Source organism: Bidens hawaiensis, unplaced genomic scaffold (assembly GCF_021521415.1).
Source record: "Bidens hawaiensis isolate Kalapana, Puna unplaced genomic scaffold, B.hawaiensis_p1.1 tig00041817_1, whole genome shotgun sequence".
NCBI lineage: Eukaryota > Viridiplantae > Streptophyta > Magnoliopsida > Asterales > Asteraceae > Bidens > Bidens hawaiensis.
The window spans coordinates 127,695-134,238 of record NW_027505745.1 but is presented as its reverse complement, the minus strand read 5'-3'; positions in this window follow the sequence as shown (position 1 = coordinate 134,238).

Here is a 6,544-nt window from a genome sequence, read left to right as displayed (position 1 = left end):
TCGGACTCATCTGTACTAATATCACCATTGATCAAGACTGTAGTATATGTATTCTTAAGATATATTCATGTATAGATTTAAATTTTTAAATATTCATGTATTTCAATATTTTATTTCATATGTTTTAGTTAAAAGTTAATAATATTTGTTTTCCTTTTTTTTTAAATAAATTACAGCATTGACTATTCCATTAATTATAATTAATTTGTTTGACTTACCTAATGTGTCCTCATAACCGAATTAGTTATTATACATTGACTTTACTCAATTAACTATTTCCTAATTTTTGTAGTGTTAATACAATTAATTACAAATTTAAATCAAAGTTTTAATAATATACCAAAAATGTAAACATATACCATTAATAAATTAGTTGACCAAACTCAAAGTTAATCTTAGTTTACGGTAATGGTATTTAGTTTTAATACATAATATAAACACGGAAAATTTTTATTAATATCCGTAATATACATAATAATAATTTCTATTAAATGAAATGTCCATAATCTATAAATAATAATACATAATACGGAGTAACAACTTTAATAATTTACATAAATAGGTAAATCAAATTATATAATATATCTATGGTATCTCTATACATTTATCAAATTATATAAATTATATAAATAGGTAAATTATATAATTTATCTATGGTATCTCTATACCGGAATTTAAAGTTTGATTAAAATTTGTAATAAATGTCCATATTAATTGTTTGACTAAATAATTATGAAATAATTATTATAGGTTTCCTATTTAACAGGTTTCTTTTATTTGTATAACTAAATTTTGAATTGATAATTAAATAACTATTAAATAATTTTTATAGATTCTTTGAGTAAATGATTATTATATTTACTATATTTAATATAATAATAATATGTACTCTGTATAATTCAGAATAATAATTTATATATATTCTTTGACTAAATAATTATTATATTTACTATATAGTAATAATAATAATTACTCCGTATAATTCATAATCTATTTTATTTAGACATTATTAAAATTAAACTTTATAACTATGTTATTAATTGTATTTTTGTTACAAATTTTAAACTTATAGTTCATAGTATTACAATGTATGTGATTACATATCTTTTATTTGATTAAAACAATGTATTTGAAAAATATATTTTGTATCCCTAACATTTTTTTATTGCATAACATTATAATTCGCAGTTACTACTAATCAAGTTCAAACTTTTATATTATGTACAAATCAATTATTCTAAAAATAATTCGTTTGACTATCAACAATTTTTATATCATAACCAATATTTAGATGATTTCCAGAATTATAAATCTCAATTAATATCAATCATTACTATTTATATTAAATTTTACATAAATAACTAACTATTTTACACTATATATTCTTTCATTTCTTAATCTTTCTCCTCACTTTCAGACATCACAATATCCATTGTTTGTGTTCATCCAAGTTAATGTCATTTTAACTTTTAATATTATTTGTTTTATCTATCAACTTTTACATTCAATATACGTTACTAATTATTATTTTTATTAATTTTTAAGGTCAATGGAGGCCCAGAATGTTACTATGTTACACGAGATTGATGTGCTTAGATCTACTCCATCAACCATTAAGGTAAAAGTGTTGAAGGTTTGGAGTGTCAAGGATAATATTAAACCTAATGAAGATTTCTTGATGGAAATGGTTTTTAAGAATGATCGGTATTTTTTTTACCATTTATGTTTATGAATATTTTTCCCGTTTTTTAATGTTAATAATTATATTTTGTATTTTTAACAATTCAGGGAACCGAATGCAGTCTACAGTTTTTAAACAAGATATATTCCGTTTCAAACGTTATTTAATCGAGAATGCTACATTAACTATAGTTAACCCTAGCCTTGGATCTAATGCATCTAATTACAAAGTTATCGACTGCCCTAATAAGTTAGTTTTAAACTTCAGTACCCATGTTAATCCTTGTAATCAGTTTGATGGTCCTACATTCGGTTTTAAGTTTTACTCATTCAAGTCAGTTATTGATAAAGAGATCCCGTTGAAAGCTACTATAGGTATTATTTACATACTTTTATGTTTTTATTATTTATGAACATTTTTTGTATTTCTAATTCTTTAATCGGATCTTTTCCAGATATAATTGGACATGTTGTTCATATTTTTAAAGATAACAATTCTAATATGAGAGATGTTAAAAAAGTGCAAGATTAACTATGGAGGTTTCTGATATCAGGTAAATATTTTTTATTAATTTATATTTCTGTTTGTATTAATATTATTTTGTCATATAACAATTATTTTATTTTTGTTTACAACGGTGACAGTGTTTACGTCACTCTTTGGGGGGATTACGTATCACAATTCTCTAAGTATGTTGTTGAGCATTTTTATGAATCACATATGATTATTCTCATGCAATTTGGTAGAGTTAAATACCATAAAGGTTTGTTTTATTTTTTTATCTGTAATTTATTTTCTCATTGTCACTTTCTTATTTTAATATTATATCATAATGATTGTAATTTTTTTCTTTTTTTAGAGAAACCGTATGTGTCTAATTCCTACGGTTCTGATGTTACGCGTGTTTTCATGAATGAAAGTATTTCTGAGATTGAAGATTATAGGACACGGTAATATTATTATTAGATTTTCTGATTGTCTGTTCAATTTTTTATTTGTTGAAATTTCTAACATTTTTTAAATGATATTTCTGCAGTTTGTTTGAATTTTTGGAACTCAATGTTGATGGTCCTGTTCGTAGGCCAATTCCTGTTAAGTTGATGTCTACCCTTGATGAAGAGTTTCTGATGGTTACATCATTTTTCAACATTTGTGAAATTTGCACTATATTGCAGGTAATTTATAATAATGACATATAATTATAATTTCTAACATTTACCAAACGCTTATGTTATTATTTTTAATTGATTTATTTTAGCCAAAGAGTATTATAGTACTCGGAACCATAAAGGCTATTTGTCCCAACTCATAATGGTACTATGTCGGTTGTAATAGTTGTAGTCGTAAGGTGAGCGTGACTGTTGTCGAAGGCAAAGATGTTTATGAATGCAAGAATCAGAGATGTAACATTTTGGGTGTTACACCTACTCCTAGGTATAGTGTATATTGTATAAGTAAATATGTTTTAATAATAAATGTTGTTATGTTGTTGATTACAAATTTCTTTCAGGTTTAAGATTAGGCTAAGAGTTCAAGATGGCAGTGGTGTTGTTTCGTTGACACTTTTTGATCGAGATGCCAAATTTATTATCAACAAAACAGCATCTGAATTGCTTGCTGCTAAAGATGAGGTTATGTTATTATTTATTCATATTCTACTGCTTACTTTTTAATTTATATGAAACACTTTTTATGTAACATATGTTTTTTTTATAAATATTTTAGGATGATGTTGGGCTTGGTGGATTTCCCGGTGAGTTGAACTGTTTGTTGGAAAAGAAGTTTGCTTTTAAAGTTGAAATTGACGATTTCAATTTTAGGAATAATGTTGAGGTATACGGTATATCAAAGCTAACAGATGATCAACAAATAATTTCTGCTATTGAGAAAAGAATAATGCCTGAGTTTATAGTGGTAAATTCATCTACCATTAAAATGAATTATCAACTACATTATAGCCTTATATCTTATTTTTTTTGTATTATATTTGTAGCCTTCTGATTCTGGATCTCTTATATTTGTAAATTCTTTAACCGATATTCAATCTACAAGCTCTGCTTCTTTAAAGGTTTTTTCCCCTTCTATGTATTTTACCTTATTTTGTTTTTTTGGTTTGTTTTTATATTTGTTTTTACACCTTATTTTTTTGACATATTTCTGAGAATGGTGATAACAAGACTCCAATTTCTTATCCTTTGGTTGATGAGGAATTGAATGAGATAAAGTTGTCAAGTAGTGATTCCGATGACAAACTGAAGCGTAAACTTGTGGATGTTTTTGATGGTGATCAACCATCTACCATTTTCTTCTACTAAGTCCAAGACAGGCGATGTTCAAGGTGATTATGAGTTTGTTAATGCTGTTGGAACAAGCAAGAATGGTGTTAAACTTCTTACTCCTAAGGTCGAGAAGTGACTTCAACATATATTTCACATTTTTATAATAAATACACCTGAGTCTGTTCGGTGTTATTTCTATTTTAAGACTTAATTTTGGTGGTGTTTTTGAAGACTTGATTGTTGGTTTTATTTTTGTTCACATACATTTATCATGGTGGTTTTTAATTTCTTTATATTATCATTAACCTTATTTTGTTTTTATTGTGTATCGTAAGTCACTAATTTTATTTTAATTATTTTATGGTATGTTATTTAAAATTTTAATTCGATAAATTTGGTGGAATTGTATTAGTCTCTCAAAAATGTAACTACCTACTCCCAAAGTTTAAATTTAAGAGAAATATAAATATTAAAGATATTGTACTTAACTTATACTCCACTTTAAATATATTCCAATTATTAAAGGTGATGTTTATATTTCCAAGAAACTCGTTTACCCTATAATGACCCGGGTTTAAAACTGACCTTTTGTATCATTTATAACAAAATTATAATTTTTTTAATCTATTTTTACAATCTGATCAATATCAACATCAGTGTTTGATTCTTCTTCCAGGTTTTGAAGGTAAGTTCTTTCCTTCAACCCTAATTAGTTTTTGATTTTGTCCCATATAATCCCTCTTTTTAGATTTTTCTTCTTAATTATTCATATTCTTCATCATTAATGTTAATTTTTTAGTTTTTGTCTAGGCTAATTACCATTGTTATTTGTTAATCAGATGGATTATCCTGCACTATCTGTGTTTAATCAATCATCCCTTGAACATATGGTCAGTATCTACCATTTAAAAGTAGTTGTTATTATTATATACTTATAATTGTGAGGTTAGTATATTAAAATATGGTTTCTGTTATATTCTATAGAAAATTCCTAAAGATTACTTTAAGCTTCTTTTTCCACATGAATCTCTCAATGAGACTGTTTCCATCACCCATCTAAACCAAGAGTGGACTGTTGATATTGAATTGAGCATTGATAAGTATGTATTTGCTAATGGATGGTTCCCATTTGTAAAAGACAACGGTTTCTTATTTGGAGATGTTTTGGTTTTCTTTCCCATTCGGACACACGAGTGGAGATTGTTATATGTTCTAGAACATCCGGACTGGAGGCATAAGTTTTTGATGTCTATGTCTCTTATCCAACAATGAATAAGTTGGTATGTTAAAGCGTATTATTATTCATTTGTATATATAAATTTTAAACATTTTTATATTTATTTTTTTAATACGTAAAATTTATATTTTACTTATTTGTTATTATTGTTTACAGCAATTACGAGACGATCACCTTGTATGTTACCTTTCATATATGAAGCGTGGTAGATCATCTGCCAACTGGGATGTTTCTTTAGTTGATGGAAGTAAATGGACTCTTGTGTTTAAAAGTTTGAAAAGTAGTATTCATGGATACGCATTTGTTGGTGAATGGCCCAGTTTAGCAATGCGTTAACTTACAAGTTAATGATTATCTTGTGTTTTTACCGGTGGATGACAATACTCTCAGGTTATACGTGTTTGATAGTCGTGGTGTTGAACGTACACAGTTTGCTCAACAAAGTTTTGTTGTTGGTCTAGATATAGTTACTATTTCAGGTTAATTTCCCAATATTCACCTAATATATTCTAGAAAATATATTTATTTTTTAACTTTTGTTGTATGTTTTTATAATTAGATGATGAAAGCTTTGGTGTTGTTGATCATCAAGGTGAGCGTGTTTGGATTCAAGATGAACATGTCAGTAACAATTTTGTTGAAGTTGTTATTAGGGATCGTTTGGTAAGTTATGTTCCATTGTCATAAATTGGTCATGGTATACATACGTATTATCTATTTAAGTATGTATTATTATAAATACTAAATACTTTTGTTTATATTTTTTACAGCGTTTACCTGTTGATTTGCACGTGCCAATGGGTTGAATAAGGAGACTGAGTTAGTGTTGATAAACCCAAATGGTGAAGATGTCATGACTAAAATCCACATGGAACACAATCAGGGTAATTACAAGTTTAGAGTTCATGACTGGCCACAATTTGTTCGTCTTAATTCACTCGAGTTTGGGAAGAAATGTCTACTCGAGTACAACCGTCCCACTTATTCTCTAATCATGTCCCAAGTATTTGAATAGGTTTCAACTTAGTTTTTCCGTTATCAATGTTGGATTTCAAGAATATTATGTTTATGTTTTTTAAGTTATGCTACCATGACACTTTTTTATGTATTGTGTTTAATATCTTTATTAAGTATTAATGTTTTGTATAAACTTAAAAGATCTTATATAACATATGTTTATCATATCTTGGTCTTTTTCATACATGTTGATGTGGTGTTATTGTTATTATAAATATTATAGAATTTTATGTTTAGTATATATTAATTTTATATTAAATTTAATTATTTAGCAGATGTTTTATTTTTTCATAGTATATGTTTTCCATATTTGATTATAACTAACAAATA